The sequence below is a fragment of the Falco rusticolus genome, chromosome 2, assembly GCF_015220075.1.
Source record: "Falco rusticolus isolate bFalRus1 chromosome 2, bFalRus1.pri, whole genome shotgun sequence".
NCBI lineage: Eukaryota > Metazoa > Chordata > Aves > Falconiformes > Falconidae > Falco > Falco rusticolus.
Genome location: NC_051188.1, coordinates 51529349 through 51553337, shown reverse-complemented (window position 1 = coordinate 51553337; position 23989 = coordinate 51529349).

The following is a 23989-nucleotide window of genomic DNA, read 5'->3' as shown; positions in this document are numbered from 1 at the left end:
AACCAATGCAATAAATACTGTTTGTTTCCCCCAGGCATGCCTGGAAAATGAGAATCCTCCTCTTACAGTGCCCTGCTCATCTATCTGTTTAAAGCCATGAAGCTACAAGAGATAAGAGCAGTTAGGTGTTAACATTTCTCGTACATTCCACACAGCAATCTCTCCTTGGAATTTAAGATTCATTTTCTTCACAGCACTTAGAAATCTTTTTTAAAATTGCTGAAAAATAGGCCAATTTGTCTGAAAGACAGAAGAGAGGAACAGAGGGTTCTTTGGAAATCTGAACATCAGTACATAGTGAAAACTACAATATACTCTTGGGAGAAATAGATTCATCTGCTCTTAGTTCTTATGTGCTGAAATAATAGAAATGACATCTAGTGTCTGACATATGTTCCAGACGCTGTCCAGGACGATATTAATGAGCACAAAACAAAACGTTCATTATCTCTTGAACTTGCAGTAGGTCTACTAGGTTAGTCAACCTTTTCATAACAGCCAGTGTGCTGTTGTGTTTTGAATTTGTAACAAAACCAGTGTTGACAGTACACAAGTTCTTTAGCTATTGCTGAAATGTGCTTACACAGCATCAAAGACTTTCTGTTTCTCACTCTACTGCACCAGTAAGTAGGCTGAGGGTGTGCAAGAGGATGTGAAGGGAACAGAGCCAGGACAGCTGACCCCAACTGACCAAAGGGATATCCCATGCCATATGACATCATGCTCAGCAGTGAAAGCTCAGAAGGAAGGAAGCATGTTTGTGATTATGGTATTTGTGTCCATTATGGATGCTGAAGCCCTGCTTTCCACGAAGCAGTTGGACATCTGCCTGTTGCTAGGAGTGAATTAATTCCTTTTTTGATATGCTTCATATGTGAAACTTTGCTTCACTTATTAAGCTGTCTTTATCTCAACCCATAAGTTTTCAGCTCTTGCTTTTCCAGTTTTCTCCCCCATACCGCTGCTGGAAGATTGAGTGACTGACTGGGTTGGGGCTTAGCCTCTGGCCAGGGTCAGCCCACCACAGTGGTTCAGGAAGATATTTTCTTTGAAATGTGTTGTATTTAAATGCATTTAATTAAGCATATTATAATAACACAAAAGAAAAAACTCTATACTGTAGATTAGGATAGATGAAATATCTAGTTCTATAACATTTTGTTTGATGTAGGATTCAGTAGAAGTAGTGGTAAAGAAACTTTCTAAGAATTTTTGAAAACAAACTTTAATATATCCAATATAAAATGTAAGTACTTTAAGGTATATATTTCAGGGTTGAAATTAAGGAGTATATAAAATGGTTATACCTGGTTTTAACAGGTATTTATATTCACTGTTTATTAATTTTATTATTTTTAACTGAAAGTTGGCTATTTTCTTTTTATAATCCCAGTTAACTCATTACAGTTCCTTAACTGATGTGCATGCTTTTCTGTAATTTTTTTCATATCATTTAACGTATTTTTATTTTGTTCTCTTCTTCTATCCATTATATTTTCTATCCCAATTTTTAAAAATCTGATTCCCAACATTAATTTTTCTTTCTGTGTCGTTAACCTTTATATTTAAATCCTAACTACTAGTAGTTAACAAAACCATGAGAGTCCAAAATAAGCATTGAATTGTCAATGAGGAGCTTCAGGCACTGAAAATTAAATCAACATAGGATCAAAAGCAAAAATGTGTAACAACTTAAGGTAATGTGAAAAGAACAAATTAGTCGTAATGATGTTATTAAATATTCTTTCCAGATTAATACTATAGCAATAGTAAGGAAAGATATAATATGAAGCAACATGTGCAACTACAGCACCTACATACTAGATTATGAAATGGATTACATGGTGGATTATGAGACATCATGGGGATGGTCAGATGTCTTTACATAAGCAAGAAGCATGTTTCTTGTAGAGGGACGTTGTGTAACCCATTGTTCTTCAAATGTGCTGTGTAGTCAGAGCTGAAAGATTAACATCCCGATATCCCTAATGCTGAAACCAGAAACCATTGCCTCAGAGAAGTTAACACTTGCCAAACTTTGTAAAATGTCATCAACAGTATCCTTCTGTCCCTCTAACTGCTAAGGCTTTATTTACATATTTACTAATTTAATTTGAAAATTACATATTTGGGTTTGGGTGGCTGGAGTTCTTTACCTTCTGTTTAGTGCGTTAAGATGTAACAGGAACAAGTTTTCAACCTTTTCTCATGAACTCCAGAACTATTAGTTTCTAGTTCCAATAAAGATAAAATTCTTATGAACTGAGACCATTATTTGGTCTACCTACTGGTTTTACCCCCTGATTGCCCAGAGGAAATTAAATCACAGATTACTGAGATCCATCCTGTGTGCCCAAGGGTACTTCTAAATACCCCACTTCTTCAGCCTGTCCTCCCCACTGCTGCTTCTCATCTATGAGAAAACTGCTTCTGTACATATGTAAATATGAGTGTGTATGGGTGTGCACATGTACCTATACACATACACAGATACATACACATAAGCCGATTTCAGCTTCTATCTTGATACAGAGATCTCTGGGTAGTCCAAATAACATTTAAGATAGTATTTGTCTGTGTAATCTTTTTGTATCCTCTGATTTCCACATCTGAAGATAATTACTTGTGCCTCTTTAAAATAACACTTTAGAGAGATTGTTCACTTATTCTCTTGCCCTGGTTTAGGCTGGGATAGAGTTAATTTTCTTCTTAGTAGCTGGTGAAGTGCTGTGTTTTGGATTTAAGATAATGGCTAACAAGATGACACTTAGCTATCATTGCAGGGGTGAAGAAGAGTTATGAGACAGTTCTGCCATGACAAAGCTGAGGAGTTAAGTAACACTATGAAACTGAAGTTCAGGAGGGATTCACCTCAAGATTAAGACAGCTCAAATCATGTTTCTATTGTAGGAGTCTACAAATGAGCAAGATGGCTAAACTTCCAATGTAGCCAAAGGTGGACAGTACATTTGCCAAGATGTAGATATTTTTAAATATCATTTGGCGCTCCTAAAGTCATCCTGCCTGGCCTCCAGCTGCTTCTCTAGAAGGCGGGTTTCCCCTGCATCATCTTTCTTATTTGCCTGTGCCCTGCAGTTTCTTGAATATTTTGTAGCATCTCAAATGGTGCCAGATGGCCACGTTTAAGCAAATGGACTGAGCCCTGAGTCTCTCCTTCAGTATGTTGAACCACTCCCTAAATTCCTTTGCATGAACAAAATCTTAAGGGCTTTTTCTGTCTTTTGCTGGTTTACTGTTCTGCAGGAAGCAGTTTAAAATCAATGCAATTATTAACAGTAGTATTTCTTCTGCTTTTAACTGTATCAGTGAATGCTCTATACTGAAAAAGTCAACAGTTATTTTTCTGTTTTCCTATTGGCCTTAAAGCTACCTACCTAAAGATTATATAACTGTACCAACTGTAACAAAGTAAGAGGGTATCAGCTGCACTGATGTTTCTTCAGAGGCACAAGGATGATATTTCTTTGGAGGAAAATTTGAAAATAGGCAAGCTCCTTTTTCAATTCAGAGATTTCTAAATGAGTTTAGGTGTTTTGCTTCATGTCATGGCTGGAAAATTGTCAATATGTATAATAAAGGATACATAAATAATCTTATAAGGTGAACATTTCACTAGTAGCAGCTATAAATATTTTAAAAGAAAAATAGGAAACAAAACCAAATTGAAGTCACTGATTTCATAGCATTAATATATTACTTCAAAACACGTCACATAAACAAAGAAACAAGACTGGTTTATGATGTTCTACCAGTGAATATGTGTTGCCTTTTTATTAGTATTAACACTAGATATACATTGAAAAGATAGCCTGTGTTTTTATGACTGCAGACTCAATACCTTCCTGTTGTCCCGCTCTGCTGGCAAACCAACAGACCATTTCTGTTATAAATCACTCTAAACCAATTTAATATTAGTGCAGCTACAATATAAAAGGCTCTATTAATGCTTTTCATGTCATCAGACATCTTTGCCACCAGCAGGCTTACAAGGCTGGATTACTAATTTGAATGTAGAGACTGTCAGGACAATGATAAATGAAGCCCCCCGTTACAGTGAATGACGTTATTAAACCAACCAAATTATGACTTCTAAAGTTAGTGGAAATCTTTTAAATATACTTATGAACACGCATAAGTGGAAATCATTGAAAATAGATTGGTAAAACATTTTATCTTAAATTTGTATCTAAGAAAGAATATGTATCCAGTAAGCAATAGAGATATCACATGAAATGAATAATTATAAATACAATATATTTAAAATCATTGTTGAAGCAGTCTGTGGCATGCTTCTAATGTGGAAACTGAGGAAAAATATGCAGCAGCGTGTGCAAAAAAGGTTTTCTTATTAAAGATTTCTTTCAACAGTGAAGTGAGTGTAGGTGTGGCTGTGGCTTGTTATGAGAGTGGGAGAAGGCTACACGATGAATTAAATTAATGGAGAATTAAGGTAACAAATCATGTCTCTGAAAAGTGAATAAATGAAAGAGCAACCATAACAGATAAACATTTTGTAAATATTACTGAGGCACATTTTAACAGGCAAGTTAGAAATTATTTTCTATGTATAATTTTTTGTTTAACACAAGACCTTTTTTTGTCAGGATTTGCTTTTGGTTTTGGTGGAAGTTTCTTTGATTTTTTTTTTTTAATTTATTTTTAAATTTTTGTTGTTGCTGTTGTTTCTTTAGTTGGTTTTGTTTGTTTTTTGGCTTTGTTTTTTTAACATGGTCCAGACGCTTGTCACAGCTGGCCTAATGAAAGCACCCTTTGGTAACTCTTTGGGCTTAAGCAGGTTATTAAGTAACTCTGGACTTAAGCAGTCCAGAGACAGCACTGTCAGACTTACTGATACAGCTATACGAATCCTATAAAATTTAAATAACACCTTTTCAGTGGCTTTTGGTTGTGTCAAAATGGCCACATAGTCGTGTTTCCTGTACATTTGCCATGACTATTTCAATAATCAAAGTGATATATTGTACCCATTGCTATCTTACATCCACATCTCCTTTTCAGTAAGTTGCTCATAATATATTCTTCAGCAACATGTACTTAATAGAATAAAATCTGTAATTGTTACTGCATATCATGAAGTATTAAGAAGTTTGGATATTTTACAGAGAGGCTTAAAGGGAGGTCAAGCTTTGCAACATCTCACAAGTGCTTTGTATAACAGAATATCTATTAGACTTGGTAATAGGTAAAAGCATTTAATAGGAAATAGGTAAAAATAAAATACACAGATAGAACTTTTAAACGTCATCGGTAGTATCAATCTGTTGGAAATTTTCTCTTTTACTTTTTTATTTATAATACAAAATAAACCAGAATCACAAAGACTTGGTAGCATGTGGGCCATTAGTTAGGTATTCATCTCATTTAGTTTAGAAGCACTAAAGTAGGGAGCCTTAGTGCCTTATGTTCCTTCTGCAGTCAGTGAAAATCCAGAATACAGGTGTGGGATATCTCAGCAAGACATTTACTATCAGGTGGAATCATTCTCCTTAAAGGGGCTTTTGCAGTCAGTAATTAGATTCACTTCAAACATGATTGAAAAAATAGTATAAATGGGAATTAGGCATTCACGATTATGACCTTGTCATGAATATTATTTTATACTATAAATAACTCCTGTAATTAGAAACAATATGAATTTTATTTAGCCTGATATTAATAATGCAATATGTCTTCCTTCTTGTTGAATGCCTAAGGGAGAATTTGGGGTTTGAAGACACAAAAAGTGAATGCAATTGAGCTCACTTGGCAATAAAATTGTGAGGCCTCACATACCAGTGCGTTAATTTCAAGTTCTGAGGCAGCTTGCTCCAGGGCCAAGTATGAAGTACAAAAATTCATAGGTAAAACAATTTCAAAGTGTAAAAGTTTTGTTTTCCTTTCCTTGACTGAGATAATGGGGGAGGAAAAAAATCCTCATAAAATGAAATTAGTTCAATGACAACTTTTCCTGATAAATATTTTGTATGATAGCAATATGCAATGCATTTCAAGTGGTGAAGTTAAAATAACAGCAATTTCAAACCCCCTCAGTTACTCAATAATTTGTGAGGTTATTTGTGTTATGTTGCTTAAAATTAATGTAATAGCAAACATTTATATACTTTACTATTTCCATGTATTTTTTTGTTTGTTTAATGTTATAATGAGAAAAATTAATGAGTAAAAAGAACACAGCCTCTCAGCTGTACAAAGGGGTTCCTGCAGACCTCATTATGTTTGCAGTATTACACTGCCTGCACTGAACACAATCAAAGACACACAATGCTAGCTGGCTTTTATAATACTTGTAAAGAACAATCCAAGCTCTCAAAAGTGTAGCTGGCAACTTTGTAAAAACCTAACACTGTGTTTGTAGTGTTTCCTTCATAGTTATTCAACAAAACAGTGCTTTCTAAAAAATAGCTAGCAGCTAATTATGTTACAGCTGCCCTATTTGTCACTGTGAAATTAGTATTTTCGCTGTATTGTAGTTCATAAAGAGGGCAACTGTCCTCTCCTACATACTGTTCAAAATCAAATGCAAAAAAACCCAACAAACCAAACATGTTTGATGTATTTTAAACATTAAAGATTACAACTGCTTGAATAATACAGAAATCACCTTTAAATAGATGCGTTTGGATTCTGCTTAGACATTTTTGTACATTTCCTTGTTCATATTCTGAATAATCCTATATAAACACTCTGTTCTCACAAGTGTTTAGGTAATTAATATTCTCATTAAAATATTCATTTTTCATGTGGACAGCTGCATTCTTTTTTCATTTGTTACTCATCATTCATTTGCTTGTTTTCCCATTTTAAGACTTTTGGTTATGTTATCACAAAAAAGATTGTGTCAGCTAGTGAGCTGTACTGCACTGAAATGAAAAATGGCAGTAGGGAATAACTACAGAAGTCTAAGAACACTCACAGTCTGCATTTGATTTCATTTTTCCATGGGAACCATTCACAACAAAATAATACATTTATAGAAACCTGTACTCGTTCACAAATAATCTGTTATCATAAAAATGCTTTATTTTGTCAGATAGCTTAGTTACAAAATAGCTTGACAGTTTCTTGGTTTATTATGCCTTTGGTCATGAAAAAGCTCCAAAGGCTGATTGTCAGGATTTACTTTAAATATATATATCTATATAATCTTATGTATTTCAAATGGCTTGTGGGGGCAAGGAAGAAAAAAAATTGCAAACCCAAACACATAAACACACCTGATAATTTTAATTTCTCTCTGAGCTGGAATAAGTTCTGACAGAATTATTTACAGTCAGATTCTGTTAAAATTAAAAATGGTCATCAGCTTCTATCATGTTTGTGAAAATATTCTTTTCTAGCATGGTATTCTTCCCAATCACCATTAAGACACTAAATAAGAAACTAGATGATGCAAATGGCAGAGGTGAATTTTATCCTTCCATTTATCATATAAAGGTAATGTCCTGATTAAAGCATTAGTACAGCATGAAGAAAGAAAAAAAAAAAAAACGAAAAAGAAAAAAAAAATCCTTTTTGAGGGGTTTCTGTACCTTGCCATATTGGGAAATTTTGGAAACAACTCCTGGTTATATCAAAGAATTTTGATTTCCAGAGAGGTGAATTCAATTAATAGAATTTCTGTCACAGATGGCAGTATGCATTAGGTATGGTTGTTGAAGAGATGAAACATCGTGCCTGATTATCTTTTATTCAGAGGTTGAAAAGGCCTGAGAAAATTTTTAGCACACACAACCCAACTACACACAGCCATTTCAAGTGTTATCCTTCTTCCACAATCCTCCACTAAAGTGCTACCTTCAAAACTCTCAAGTGGCAAATCATCATTAACTTTAGCAACCTGATGGATTTATGGAGCAGTTCTTTGTAAAGCTGAAGCAAAATATTCAAAGCTTGTACCTGTTCAGGAAGGTTACTTTCTGCTCCTGAAATACAAGTATAACAGGACAGGTTGCTGATGTTATTTATGTCTTATCTACACTAAAAAACCCCTGGCATTAATTATAAATATGAACCACCCTATAGAGATATAGCATTTGCGGTCGGAAGGAGTTAACCTGCTGGTTTACTTTTATTACTTCACTAAAACATGCAGAATGAATTAACCAAAACTTTTTTTTTGGCTAAGCAACATTCAGCCTGGGAGATCTGCCAGTAGTTGCTGCCCTTTAATTCAGCCAATTCAGCTGCCTTCAGAGTTTGCTCTTCCAAGCCATACTTTCTCAGCCTCATAACATTGCACTGGAAGTCCATCCTAAAAGCCTTAGAAAAGTCAGGGTATATATGTTGCACCTACTGCTCTCGTTCACAGAGGCAGTTGGTTCGTCATCAAAGGCATTGAACTTGGTCAAGTGTGATTTTGCCTTGGTAAATTCATGCTGATTGTTCATGATGACCTTCTTGTTCTTTCCATATTTGAAAGCATATTCCAAGAGGACATGATCTATGTTCATTTTAGGGTTTAAGGAGGCTTTCATAGCTTATAGCATCCTGAGTCCTCCTTCTTGCCTTTCTGAAGGATGTGTTTATATGCCTTTTTTTCAGCCTCCAAGGGTCTCTCCTTATGTCCAGGATTTTTCATATAAGGGAAGGGGATACAGTTGTAAAAAATCAATGGATAATGGATAGGATACCTGTTCCTAGACAATAGATACTTAGTCAGAAGAGGAAAAAAAACACATAATGATGGCTACATGAATTATTACTAGGATTTATTATCAGTCACACATGAAAACAAGTATAATTGTTCTACAAGATTTGCACTTGGCCTAGAAGTGAAAAAGGAGAAATTATTTGGATGGACAGATAGAGATTTAAACATCGTGAGTTGGAACAAAAGAATAATCTTAACAATACAGAATCAAAGATGGGTATCCAAAACTGGAGAAACTGCTCACTGACATGAAAAGGAATTTGAAATATATCTTTATCTATGTAGGGACTGGTAAAATTTAGTGAGAAATTAAAGGAAATCCTAAGGAAAAAAAAAAAAAAAGAAAAAGTTTTGATAGTCTGTTGTGAAATAAAATAGATTAATATAGATATATCAACTGTATAAACCAGGAGCTGAGGAAAGACGAACAAAAAAACAGGACAAATGAAGCTGCAAAATCTGACAGAGAACAATGGACTGCAAGTTTTAAAAGGTCTACGATTAAGTGAATGAATGGGGGAAAAAAAGGATTTCTGGAGATGGTGGTTGAAGAGGACAAAAGGTTGTGGAAAAAAGGGTCAGCAGACAGGGAAATACTTTTTGTGAAAATAATCTGCATATATATTGAAATTTTGCATCAAAATTCATAGACATTATCAGCCCACAACTTCTCAGGAATTTTAAGACCAGCATTTCCTCTCCTTTGAATGCTGATACTCTAAACCTATTGTTTGTCTTTTTTACCTTTCTTCACACACATACATCTATATAACATATATGTGTAGGGTTATTCACTATTATTTAAGTACTGTGAGATCTAGTTTGTTAGTTAATACCACTTTTTCTAAAAAATGGGAAAAAAACCCAGAATGCAGGAATGTGAACAAGGGAGGCGTAACTGATGAGTGGAAGAACAGTAAAACCTCCTTTGTCCTTTCCTGGTATCACACTGTAGAAACAGAACTAATAGTACTTCACTGATTTTGTGCACATAAACTTCTTGACATGCTGCCGATAGTGTACAGTTTGGTACTGGAATAGAAATCCTGATAGTACTCTAAAATGTGAGGTATGAGATGATGCACAGCTTCTAAGTGTGAACCAGACCTAAGCTGCTTCTTTAAAATACAGACTTTCAGTAAAGCCTTTGAAAAATTGTAAGCAATTTAGGACAGGAGGTCTCACTATAGTTTTCACTGATGGTGCTGGAACAGACCAGTCTATGGACTGTCACTAGGAAGGTTTTATGTACTTATGGAGCCTTTTGAATTTGTTTTGCAAAAGATACAAGACTTAATGTCTTTAAATCGGCCATTCAGTTCAAATACTTATGCCCTTTTAATGAGCTATTGTCATACAAGGAAGCACAGGACTACTTTGCATATTACTTCCTAGCTATTTTTGGTGACTGCAAGACAGAGATCTTTTTAACAGAAGGATCCTCTGTGTTGGTTAAAGAGGACCTAAGTATATTAATATCATTGATTGCCTACATAGTTATTTTGCAGTAGTTTACACACAGTTACTGTACAAATAATTAATTAAGAACAGATTCTACTGTGATTTTATATAGTCTGTAATATATGCAAGATCCCTTTCAGCGCTTCAGGTCTCCCAAAATTTAAGGTAGTCTTGCTTTAGGAGGCATCCTTAAAAAAGCAAGTCAATGGCAGGAAAACCAGTGACTTGAACTCTGGCTAATGATCTTCCTACTCACGGTGATCATAGTTCATTTATTGTCTTGAACTATGACATCTATTCAGCAATCAGAAAATCTGTGCAGAAATTTTTGCATTCTTTCCAGTAACCATTGTTGGTAATGATCCAGTGTCTGCATATCATAGTGACGCTGTAGATGTCTCTATTACTATAATACTCAGCTTCAACATTTGTCCCCAAGTTATTGTACAAATTCAAGAATAACTTTGCAAAGGAGTAGAAGAATTAATATAATCTAATGAGTTTTTGAATAACAGCCAAAACATATCTATCTGCATAAATTCCCTCCTTTCTATGACTGCCTTAAGAGATGAAGAAGTTGAAGAGTTAGTTTCACTGGATAAGCAAAAGAGTTTGTAACCTCTGAGTAGACAACAGCAGTCAGTTGTTACTACAAAATAAAAAATATCATCCTCTTTCAGAAATATTGCTTTCTTTTGGGCTTGATTTTTTATTTTTCAGACTGAAGGAATAATCCAAACCCTTACAAAACAAATGAGCAGACTTCCTGTTTCCTTCAATGTTTTTTGCATAATGCCTTCAGTGAAAAATTTTACTGTCCAAAGAAATCCACATCTAAAATTTATGATTTCTTAGATTCGATGCATTATATGGTATTGAGATGGGGTGTTTCAATGTACTTCTTGGAGTTACAATATGCATTGAGTCCATCTTGGATTTTCATATGAGGGTCTCAAGCAATGTTGGTTTCAGGTTATTAACTTGGAAAAAACCAACCCCACAAATGCACACATGAAGGTAATGTTTTACTTTGAAGTGTTGCAATTTGTAATTTCTAAAATAGGTTAGAAGTCATGTCTGTTTTGTTCCTCCTGACATGGTTACAAATATGAGAACATTCCAAACAAATTTTCATTGCTTGAAAAAAAGGTTTTCTGCTAAAATGAATCACAGGATTGAATATTTTGATATTGCTGTTTTGTGAGCTGATTTATAGCTATAAAATACATAAATAATAATTAGGTGGTAAAAAAATGTATTTTTATGATGTTTAGGGAGGTCAATAGGAAAAGAAATCATATGTTATTTTTTTAAAATTGAAACTTAAGAATAGAATGTAGTCACCCAGAAAGTCCTAAAGTCACAGCTCTGATTTGTGTTTTCTTGCATTTTGCATCATTCAGATTTTCCTCATAATACAGTTAAAAGCAAACAAACAAGCCAACAAGCCCCACTCCCCTATTATGGCTGTAACTGTCATACTTTAAAAATACTGTTTTTTTCTGTCCTATGTATACTTTCGAATAAGACAAACTATGACCCAGTGATTCCACTGATTGGAACAGGAGCACAGGGGACTAACTCCTTTGCACCATAAATGTCCACAAGCAGTCAGGTCAGCCTTATTGAAATGTTCTGACAAAGACAGATATTGCAGAAAAGGAAGGAAGAATCATTGAGAAACACTTCATTCTGAAGGCATGTGCAGATTATCCGAAATACAAAGAAAACCAAGCAGTACTGTGTCATGGGTGAACTCAGGTGCAACCTGAATAGAAGCATACTACTTGGTGAGATAAATTCTAGAATTTATTTCTGAAGTTGTGCTAAATGCATTCCCGACACGGAGTTCCCCTCTGCGGCAGCATCATACAATTGTCTGCTGACCGCTTTAATTTCTTTCAAAGTCTCTAAAGTTTCTTGACTGCTCGCCTGTCTCAATGAGTACAGGTTTCTAAAGCTTCTTAAAATTTCTTCAAATATTTAAAATCTCTAAGGTTTCTTGGCTGCTCACCTGTCTCGATGCATACAGGCGTTATCCTCGGGGTTTAGGTTGTCCGCCTGGTCCAGACAGCAAGACGATCGTTCAGCCAAGCCGTCTCCTCCGGAACGCAGCCCTATTCCACGAGCTGTCTTTTTTCCATCCTTATTCTTCCAAGGCTTCGGAACACCACCATAGGGGTCACCATTTGAGGAGATTGAGGCATGGACTCCCTGATCTGACTAGATATATACGTCTCTTTCTGGGGACGAAGCCTGATTCCCCGTTACAGATTTCCCACAGCTCACCTCTCAACTCCGGAGGGATTTATGGCCAGCCGGCTCCTGCTTCCTTTCAGCAGATCATTCAAAGTTCTGTGGGATTTGCTGCATGTCGCTCAGTTAGGCAATTCAAGAGCCCTTCACGTTAGATCCTTAAACACATCACGTCGGGGTCACCAATTTGCTGCGAATGAAGAGACGGGACGCAGCTTGATGCAAGCAAATTGTCCATTTATTAGTGATTTTCTTACAATTATATATGTTTCTATCTTCTACATATTACACACTGATTGGTTAAATCTTAAGCGTAAAAAACACTGATTGGTTAATATTTAAGGCACACCGTTAGAACAATAGGTACTTACTAGTTTATCTTGACCTAGCAATAATTTTTATTCCAAGGTTAGGGACTTTCTTTCTACGCGGCTTTCTTAATTACATATTGGCGCCATCCGTTCCCTTATCTGGCTACTTGTTTCTCTGTCCGTCTGGTTGCCTCCTCAACTGTGACGGCTCAGGGGTCTGCTGTTAGCTTGTTCCTTTGCTCCCAGGGCTTGTGCCCTACAAGTTCTAACAAGTCTCTATTCATCAGGCTATCAGTACTTGGACTCTTGTCCTTGAGGCCTTGTCCTACAAAGTTGGACTAATATAGTGGGTGGACAGTGATTTCTATTCTAAGACTCCCTTGCTATGACAAACACACTGTTCACACTCACCATAATTTGGGCCCTAGGACCCTGGATCAGTTTAAACAAGCCTGTAGACCCAGGGGGAACAAGACACTGACTTCTGACCATTAACTGTATCCAAGTCCTGTCTGGAAATCTGACTTCCATGCATAACACTTCTTCCTTGGGTTCAGCTTTCTTCACAGCACTGGGTTGTTCACAGGTGTCTTCCTATCCAGGAACTGTTATCTTCAGTACTTATTGTTTTCTAATTTAGTTGGCCTTTTTGGCCATGTTCCCCCAGGCCAACCTGCTAGTTTTTCTCCTTGTCCGAAGCCACCTAGTTGTTGCTATCTGGGCTACAATCACTTTCTAATTTCCCAGTCCAAATGTGTTATATGGATGTAAAAATTTTAACAGTTCATCTGTGCTTTTTTCTTTCCCACATGCACTTAAATTGTTAAAAGAGATCAGATGTCATCCAGAGCTTCTGGTAAGCTTTCCCTACAACAATTATCTGCCCTTCTCCATTTTCAGAGCACCTACTAGAATCACCTACTGAGTTAAATCTGTACAGATGCACTCAAGGTTTCTATTGTCTGAGCAGTGCTTGTGGATGGGCTTCAACCTAAGGCACACTGAGTGGAACTATGAAACTTTTAAATATTTTACTTTTTCTTAGATATGATTATTTCATATGTTAATTAAGAAAATTTAAACCTTATTGCAGCTCTCTGCTGTCCTTCAGGAACAGACTGCTCTAGTGTGTGTCCCCAACAGACCACAGGTCCTGTCAGAAAATCTGCTGCATAGGTTCCTCTCCATGGGTCACAGCTCCTGCCAGGACATGACTCTAGGCTGGGTTCTCCACAAGCTACAGCTTCCTTTAGGACATATCCACCTGCTGTGGTGTGGGTTCCTCCACAGGCTGAAGGGTGGATATCTGTTCCACCTTGGTCCTCCATGGGCTACAGGGGGACAACTGTGTCACCATGGTCTTCACTGCAGACTGCAGAGGAATCTCTGCTCCAGCACCTGGAGCACCTTCTCCTCCTCCTCCTTCTTCACTGACCTTGGTGTCTGCAGGGCTGTTTCTCTTACGTTTTCTCACCTCTCTCTTTCAGCTGTTGTACAGTGTTTTTTACCATTAAATATGTTATCACAGAGGCACCAACAGCTTCACTGGTTGGCTCATCTTTGGGCAGTGGCGAATTCATCTTGGAGCCAGTTGTAACTATCTCTGACCTACATGGGAAAAGCACCTGGTGTCTTCTCACAGAAGCACCCTGCAGCCCCCCTTTCTGGTACCAATAAGCTTGCCACATATTCACAATACAGACATTCACTTTGCCTTACAAAGAAAAAATTGTATAAACAATCTCATGGTTTATGGTTTCTCATGAATAGCACTGATAATAACAACCATGCATATGTTATTAAGTAGCCATGTAAATCTCAGGAACCATAACAACTTCCTGGGCAAAACTTGACTACTCATGAAGATATACAAACATATTGAAAGTCTCCAAAACCAACATGATATGTAGTTTTGGGGGTTTGGGGTTTTTATTTCATTGTAAATCTCAACTTCACCTAAACCTTCATTAACTAAACTGGTGGAAAAATACTGAATAGATCCCATAAACAAACAAATGAAGAAAAAGTAATCTTGAGTGCAAAGTTGTTTGAAATGAGGTGTCTGAATCTAATGTCATGAAGTAATAATGCAATTCCTGTATATCTGTTGTTTACTCCAGAGTTGCATGAACTTTGTATGTTGCTTGATTCCGTAAGTTCATATTACCCAGGTCTAGAAGTTAGCATCCAACACTATACAGGGTAAAATACATTGCATCCCAGAACAGGATTCAGTTGACTAAGCATGGGCATCTAGTACTTGCTAAGAAGCCCTAAGGTATGCCATCTGGACTCTGGCGATTGTATGTTCTGCAGAACACAGCTTTCTTCTTGGTCCAGTGTCCCATTTGTCAGGCTCATTTGAATGTCCTGAATGCCTTAAAGGTATCTCAGATAGCATTGTGTTACTTTGTCTGGGCAAATGAATGAAGTCCCAGAAGCCTGGCACTTAAAACTTAGGTTTCCAGCTGCCTAAATATTTCACTAAATCTATACTAGTGTGTGTAAATATATTAAAATGACAGAAGATACAACATAGGTGTAAACCAGATGTTTTAAAAATCATTATGTTTTATAAAACAAAATGCATATTAAAATCAGTTAAGTGTTTACCATTCTTCAGAAGTACTTTATTCTGAAAAATATATAACTCCTGTGGTAATTTTAACGGTTTCTCTTATGTTCTTTTCCAGAACTTCATAAAATGCATAAAAGAAAGATAATTTACAAGATCATCTCTCAAGCGATCTTTTAACTCCAAATAATATTGCTTTTTCATTGAAGTGTTTTCTTATGGTTTCATTTTTTACACAGGCTCCCATATACCCATATCTCTGGTTCATAGGATTTACACAGCCCACTGCTCTGTGAAGACTGTGCTGCTGAAGGTAAAGCATCCAACACAGATGTAACTTTCAAATTCAAGTCCAAACACCTTAAAAAAAATAAACCAGCTCTACTGGGCTCCAGTGAAGCCACACCTCCGGTTTCCAGTTCTGGGCTTCCTGGAGAGACATATATACCCAGTGAGTACAGCAAAGGTTCACAAAGATGTTCAAATGATTATTTTTCCTGAGGAGAAACTGAAGGAGTATGACTGTTCAGCCTGGCAATGCCATCAATGTGTATAAATACCTGAAGGGAGGGTGTGCAAAGGAAGGAGCCAGGCTCTTTTCAGTGGTGCCCAGTGACAGGCTGTCATGTTTTAACCCCAGCCAGCAACCAAGTGCCAAGCTGCTCACTCCCACCCAACCCTGCACCCACCCTTCCCAGGATGGGGAGGAGAGTCAGGAAAAAAGGTAAAACACATGGGTTGAGGTAAGAACAGTTTAATAATTGAAATACAATTAATACTGCTGCTACTACTACTACTAATAATAATAATGAAAAGGAGAGAGAGGGAGAGAGGAGTAAAACTCAAAGGAAAGAAAAAACAAGTGATACACAATACATTTGCTCACCACCTGCTGACCGATGACCAGCCAGTCCCCCTGAGCAGCGATCAGCAGGCCCTGGCCAACCCCTTCAGCTTATATACTGAGCATGATGTTCCATGGTACAGAATATCTTTTTGGCTAGTTTGGGTCAGCTGTCCTGACTGTGCTCCCTCTCCACTTCTTGTGTAGCTCCTCACTGGCACAGCATGGGAAACTGAAAAGTCCTTGATTTAGAATAAGCATTACTTAGCAACAACTAAAACATCAGTGTGTTATCAACATGATTCACATATTAAATCCAAAATAGCATTGTACCAGCTACTAAGATGAAAATTAACTCTATCCCAGCTCAAACTAGGACACAAGGCCAGAGGTAGTGGGCACAAACTTAAACACAGGAGGTGCCATCTGAACATCAGAAAAAAGTATTTTACTGCAGCTGGCTGAGCACTGGCACAGGTTGCCTGGAGAGGTTGTGATCTTCCCTTTTGGAGATATTAAAAACTTGAATGGACACAACACAGAGAATCTTGCTGTAGTTGACCCTGCTCTAAGCAGGGGATTTGTCTGAGGTGATCTCTGGAGGTGCCTTCCCACCTCAGCTGTTCTGTAATTCTGTGAGAAAATTATATAGTTGCATAGCAAACAATGGAATGAAAATGGCTAAATATCCTTATAGCCTAAGCTCTACCCTCTACTACCTTTGAATATATTCACACAAACATACACACAAAAGATTATGGTGTAGAACAACAGTCACACATTTATCTGTCTTATAATAAGGTTTTGAACACAAAATAAATATATGTATATATCTAACTCCTTTAAAGATGCTTAGACAGTGACTAGTGACATTTACAAGTCAATACACCTACAAACTCAATTTTTTAAATGCTCTGTAACAGTCATTGCCTGGCTTTTCATTTTTATTTTATTTATTTAAAAAACCCCAAACATATTTACCCATATTTAAGACAATTACACAGAAGACTGTGTATATATTATATATATAAATATGTGAAAACAAATGATTAAAAAGTAGTGTTAGTGAAAATTAATGGGAAGAAAGTGAACATCAGGTAAATTAAAATTCTGTCTGACAGATATTATGAGACAACTAGGTAAAATATAGTATTAGGACAACACAAAATCTTTAACTAAAGCTTATTTTGTATTAAACAATGTCACAAGTGAAAAAGTTACAAAATGGTATATAGAGTGAATTGTTTCCTTAACCTCAATTGTGAACGCTCTCTGATGGTACAAAACACAAAGAAACATAATTTGGGAGTTTTTAAAGTAAGTTCCAAAGTAAGTGCTAGTGTCAGAAGATGCCTATAAAATCTTAGGATTTTTTGGATGGCAGCTGTATATAATTCCTGAAAGTTTTAAATAGCTTTGTAGATCTACACAACCAGAAGGAAACTACTTCTTCTAGTAGTGCAATGTTTTTCTAATTTAGTCTCAAAAAGGGTCTCCAAAGGTGATTTAGAGAAATCTTAAACCACATTTTGTCCACAATTCATTATAATGAAATGAAAATGATAATAGAGTTTTTAACTGAGAACATATTAAAATCAATGCAATAACGTGATGACATTGATTAAAATGACAAATAGATTTATAGAAGAATTTACACATGAAATGAAGTTTTCCAAAGATTAACATTAAAGTGAAAACTGAAAAATGCACAATATGGATTAAAAAATCTGCACAGCAGAAACACTTTTAGTCTTCAAAGAGATTTAAGGTGCGGTATAAAAAGGTAGTGTACTTTTTCTAATGTTTATGTTAAGTCAAAAAGAAAAGTAATTACTAAAACTACTTAAAAAGCACTTGGAGTTTTAATGAATAACTTTGCAGCTATGCCTTGATGAAGACTGTACCTTGAAATGGGAATTCAGCAATGATTAAAAAGATACACCTCCACCTTTTTATTTTTTTTTGTTCCTTTTTTTTTGTTGTTGTTTTGTTTTGTTTTTAGAGTTATTTACTTGGAGTCAAATTCCAGTTCATTGGGATTTTTAAAAGAACTTTGATGGCCTAATTCACAAAAGTCAAGATAAACAGAGATAGGTTAAGAGGGTTTTAAAAAGGTTAAGTACTTAACAAGTTGTTAGAAAACACACAATGAAACAGTGAGAGAAAACATTAGTATGCTTATATTTTTCTTATGTGATGGAAGTAAAGCAGGACAACTGAGAGTTGCAATAGAGTCACTGTCACATCTGTACTAAAAATCAAATGGCACTCATGTTTGAGTTAATGTAATTAAACCTTACTGTTGATTTTAGTATTCTGTTAATTTCCCGCATGTACAGAACAGCAGCAGCTATGAAAAACAGATCCAAAGGACTTCTGAAGCTAGACACAGTTTCTGTCACTGTATAAACTGGGCAAAAATTTATCTATGATATTATCACATTTCAGGACGAAAATATTCCTTCATTATTTTTAGTTTATATTGAGGAGCAATTTCAGTGGTTGTCAATCGTCTAAGAGAATAAGTCATAATCTTTACTCCAGCCAAATGATATCTGAAGTATGAATGACTGATTTAATTACATGATTTCAGAAAATAGGATTATTCCTTCCATCTTGTACTGATAATAGTAAAATTGAAATAATGCCTACATATCTCAGCTTGGGATTGGTACAGTGTATTTGGTACAATGTATGTGTGTGAAAGAGAGCGAGAGAGAAAGACCACCTTCATTATTTAAGTATATGAGAAACTGGGAAGAGGTACTCAAAGGGCAAAAATTATATGGGATCTCAACATCCAAATGCAACCGAGAACATACTTTGTAGCAGATATTTTCCAGTTCAGATAGTTAATGTTAGCTCAGGTTTTTTCAGTACTGCAGAGAAATACGAAATTTGCTGCCCTCAAGGTTTAGGGGGCTGCAGCTGTTCTGCTTTTTTCTTTAGAAAAGAACTTTAAAAGAGGATCAGACCTAAAGAACTGACACCTGCTCTTCCAGCTGCTCTGCAGTGTGGGTTGGGTGTTTCTTTAGAGCAGAGTGGCACCTTTTTTTTTTTTTTTTCCAAATAACATCTCATAGTTTTTCATTGGTGGAAGCAGTGACCTATAGGCCATGCAGAAGTCAACCACATACTTCATCCATGTTATGCACTGTGCCTCACCATACATCCACCAGCCCCGTGGAACAGGATGACAGCTCTAGGTAACAACTGTATACTCTTCATGACAGCATGTGAGAGCTGAACACCTTCACCTTCAAATCTAACCTGGACAAATCAGGAGGTAATTTACCTGTTTGTGGAATAATATCTGAAGTGACTTTTGGTTTTTGGTTCTTTCATGTTGAATCCTATTTGGTTTTGAAATAACAGTATTCATTAAGTTGTATTCTTAAGTAATTCTCCACTTGTTTATATGTAGAAATTTCTTATTTTTTAAATGTAGTACTAAATCTGAGTTGCAACATACTTGTGCAAAACTAGAAAAAAGAAGAATGTACAATGAAATATTTAAGGCAGAATTTAGTTGCATAATGCAAAAAACCTCCATGTTTGTGCCTGACAGCATAATCCTCCATTTCTGAAATATGTGTCAATAATAAGTGGGAATAAATTATAATAAAGCATCAAAATGAAGTAGAAGAAAAGTCTTTGAAGTGCTCAGATATTTTATCCAAAAGTTCCAAGTACTATGTTGATGAAACAGTTACTAAAACCACAATAAAATATAAATAAAGTTTCCTGTTAACATATATTGAAAAACAGATCATTACTGTTTTGCAAATGGAATTACGCTGAAATGGAGACAAAGTTGGAAAGAAAACAAATCCAAAGCAAATTGATTTTCTGTAGTTAAAGAGCCACATACACTTGGAAAATGCTAGCAGCTGTTTTGATCCAGGGGATGTTATAGCTCCCTAATTCTCAAAGTGACAAAATCCCAGTGATCCTTATAATCCTTAAAATATACTGCAGATATTTTCAGCAAAGTTCTTTGTTTTGAAAGAGTGGATTATTATGAGTGGTGAAAATTTCTTGTATTGACTGGTCAGTTAGATACCTAAGACCAGAAAATAGAAAGCAGATATTTTGAAACAGTCTTCCAATAAAAAATAAAAAACCCCTCAACTAAACAAACAAAAACAGACAAGAAAATCCCCTAATTAAATCTCAGCAGGATTTTACATGAGAGAAACACTGTAGTATTTATCTCCTTTAGCCTGGGAACTTCATAAGTACTAAGAGAAAGATGTTTCAAAACCAGTTGATAAGAGTTGATTACAATAAAAATTAAATAAATTGTACCGGACAAAAAAAACCCCAAAAGTCCCATTCTAACATTCCTCCACAAAGTTAAAGGTGCTTACTTAATGCAGACATTTTTTGGTGTCAAGTTAGTCTGAACTGTGTATATTTAACTTTATGGTCTTGAAATATATCCTCAGGGCTGCAGCTGCCAAACTGGATGAAAAATTAGTTGTATCTAAAACAAAATACAAAGATAATTGTTGAAAAACATGAACGTGTTCAGATTCTTTGATGTTAATTTTAAGGAATTTGCTTTCATTTTGGGAGAGAGAAATGGGAGGAGAACAAAGTTGTTTATTTGAAAGACATTTTTTATAAAAAAAAAAAGAAACCAAAAATAGGAAAGAGTTCTTTACAGCTCTACTGTATTCTCTACACCAGAAAAGTTACACTGTCAAAAATAACTGTAGTGATTACATACAATAAGATGGAATAGGTAGATCTAATAATTAGAAGTTATTAAGTGTGGCAATTACAATGAAAAACTATTAAATTACATATTAACTTGATTTGAAAATGACAGAAGTTAAAATTGCCTGGAATTTCTAGAGCAGAGCCTTGCTCTTAGGAAGATTGTTGGCATTGATAAGTTCCAGTGCTCTGGGTTGCAAGGCTCTCCTAAGCTGAGGAATCAGAAACTTCTAAGTGTCTTTGCAGAGATCACTGAAAGTTGCCTCAGAGAATTACTTTGGCTATCATCTGTTCTTTCTATAAGTCATGAAAGATCTGGTGTAGCAAGGGCACTACAGCTCAGCAAAAAGACAGTGGAAGAGTTCCCTATAGCATAACTAACTACAGCAAATGTTTTAGCCTGGAGATCCCTCTCCAATTCACTGCATTCTGTGTAGATGCACTTGTGAGTGGTTTTGAGATATGTAGGAGATGCAATCCAGAAATAAAATGGAAAATGTTCAAAACCCAATACCAATAGCCTGTATATCTTCTCTTTTATTTCTCTTCAATTATCATTTTTGTTGTGGTTTTAAGCTGTTTCATTTCTACCACAAGCAACTAAGAAATAGTACATATATTTTTCTTTTACAGTGGAGTACATCTAGGTCTTTTGGGAAGACAGAAGTTTCTCTGTATGTAAATGAGTAATTGCCCCTCCCCTCTCCTCACCCCTGCCCTTTTCCTTTTTCCTTTCCTTTTCCTCTCCTTTTCCTTTCTTTTTTTCTTTCCTTTTCTCTTTCCCCTTTTTTTGTTTAGAGGACAGTCTATCCTCCTTCTCTAGTACATGCAGTATGTGTATGTAGCATGTGTATGATACACAGTGTACATATATACTATAGTATAGGAATAATAAAAATCTTTTTGCCTGTAATATGTTAAATTGCTCTCTAAAAGCATTAAACTGATTTTGCATTACTTCAGTGAATTTATTCTAATTCAGTGAGATTCAATGAAGTTACATGAATTTAGAAAGATCTCTTCGTAATGAAAGATTGTAATAGAACAAGATTCTGTGTGAATTCATCTCCCCACTTCTTCCTTTCAGTTCTGCACATGCTGTTCCTACTACCTCTAACTTTTTCCTTTTTTCATCACTGTTAGTTTCAAGTAACTTATTTTTTATCATTTTACAGTGCTGTATGATCCATTTTTCATTGCCCCATCAGCTTCTTTTATTCAAATTATTTGTAATCTCAGTAGAAGCACAGAAGACTTACATCTTGTTTAACAGAATCCCTCTTGAATGTCATCTTTTCACCCCATCTCACTTCACTTTTGTAATAGGTTGACCCCAGCCAGCAACTAAGCACCTACCAGCTGCTTGCTCACTCCCTCCCCTGCACAGGGATGGGGGAAGGAATTGTAAGAGAGAAAGCAAGAAAACCTCATGAGCTGAGGTACAGACAGTTTAACAAATGAAGGAAAGAGAGGAAAAAGCCCACAGTAATGCCCACAGGCCCACAGGCAATCACTAACCACCTCCCACCAGCAGGCAGATACCCAGCCAGCCTCTGAGCAATGGGTACTTTGGAAAGACTGCTCCCCAGTTTTATCACTGAGCATGATGTGCAGTATATCCCTTTGGTCAGCTTGGGTCAGCTGTCATGGCTGTGTCTGCTCCCAAACTCTTGTTCACCCCGAGTCTTCTCGCTGGAGGGGCAGCATGAGAAACAGAAGAAGCCTTGATACTCTGCAAGTACTGCTCAGCCATAGCTAAAACACTACCATGTTATCAACACTGTTTTAGTCACAAATGTAAAACACAGCACAATATGGGCTGCTATTAAGAAAATTAATCCCATTCCAGCCAGACCCAGTACAACTTTTTACTCTAAACTTGGTGAAAGTATGGTATCTTTCCATTTCTATAAATTTCTTTGTGACGTACCTCCTTGGTACTTTCCAGTAGGAATTCTGATTTACTAAAATTTTATTCTAATGAAAGAATGACCTTTCTTGGTATCTTATATCTCTTTTGTTCCGCTACTTTTGATGGATCTCATTACCCTCCCAAATTTCCCACCTCTGGTTGTATTTCATTATTGTACCTTCACTTGCTTCTCATCTGGCTCTTGATTCCTCTTCCAGAGAAATCTAGGGTTGTTGAAGGATGCTGCTTTCCCCTTTGAAAATGACTATAGCATGGGGTTCTGCCCCTCATGCAGAAGCAATGCCTTTCTTTATTTTATATCCTACTTCTTATACACCATAGCAACCATTACAATGCCATGCAGTTTGTACTAGATGTCAGGAAACAAAACTGATTAATGTAGTTTAGATATTACACAAGAATACCAGCAGGAAGAAGCCCGAACTCCTTGTTCCCAGGTGATGGGCCCTACCAAATATTACCTTACATACACATGTGCATTTCATCTGTTGCTGTGACTTCAACATTTTTGAAGCTGTACCACTGAGCAGCAAAAACTATGTCTTGAAAACATTCCCCATGTTTTATCTCGACAAGTCTATATCCTGATGAATTACTCAGGGAAATTAGGAGCTATTGTATTTAACTCATGAGGAGAAAACAGAAAATAACTGGTATACCTCTTATCTGAGCGTTTCAGTTATCAGACATTATTGTTGCCTTATTAAAAATGTACAACGCATAAAGTTACAGAGTTCCCTCCCTCACCTGAATAATGGAAGCCTAAGAGAGGACTGTGGGAGTACTAATCCTCTGCATGAAAGTTAATTTAATCTAAAGCCATCTGAGTCAAATCTGTTCTTAAATTCAAAACAGATAATACAAGGTGTAGTTATGTTATTTTCAAGAATTTTCAGTACTTTGCAGTAGAGCTTTGAGAAATGCGCTGTCTGGGAACATTATCATGCTCAAATCTTGAATGAACAGAGCTTCAGCAAATTAATGTATTATTCCATTGAACTGAGGAGAGGCACTGTGGTATGAAAGACTTTCAATTTTGTAATGCAAATTAGACAAAGGCAAACCAGACTTAAACATGCCTCTGAAACAGATGACAAGCTATGCTTTCGCAAATCTGCAGTGTATTTCCATGTATTCTCCCCGTTTTGATTATGAGAATCAAAAACCCTACATAGCCATGGGTGACAGCTTGTAA